This window comes from Scardinius erythrophthalmus (assembly GCF_964197995.2).
Source record: "Scardinius erythrophthalmus genome assembly, chromosome: 24".
NCBI classification, from domain to species: Eukaryota; Metazoa; Chordata; class Actinopteri; order Cypriniformes; family Leuciscidae; genus Scardinius; species Scardinius erythrophthalmus.
Genome location: NC_138244.1, coordinates 3,170,743 through 3,171,372, shown reverse-complemented (window position 1 = coordinate 3,171,372; position 630 = coordinate 3,170,743).

Here is a 630-nt window from a genome sequence, read left to right as displayed (position 1 = left end):
AAAATGGACAATTCTTGTTTTTTATGGAATATTGCAGTGTTTATTCTAAATGATTTATCGATGCACATCATTATTGTGTTAAATTCATTATGGGGATTAAACTCAAAACCGCACGCTCACACAGAGACCAGACGATAGGAGTGTCACTGAAACTCTATCATATGATCAATATCGAGACCAATAAAAAACATCAAGGACAAGTGATATAGTACAGTAATATTGAATTATGATTATTATGAAATATACCCACTGCCATGTGTGCAGAATTATAGTCAGGCCCATGTGTCTGTGTGTGTGTGGGCCTGTAACTTGAAACATGTTGCTTTTCTTTGCGCTGGTCAGGATGGACCAATCACAGTCCACTATGAGCCATTGTACTGATATTAATGTATACAATGATGACACACACACACACACACACACACACACACACACACACACACACACACACACACACACACACACACACACTCATATGTTTGTTGTTGTTATTTTTACTACTACTACTACAACAACATTTCCGTTTTTTCGTTCTTTCACATTTGTGTCTAAAATAAAATGAATAGATTTAAAAGATTATAGTTAAACAGGAGGCTGTTGCACTGTATGTGTTTGACCACTAGGTGGCGT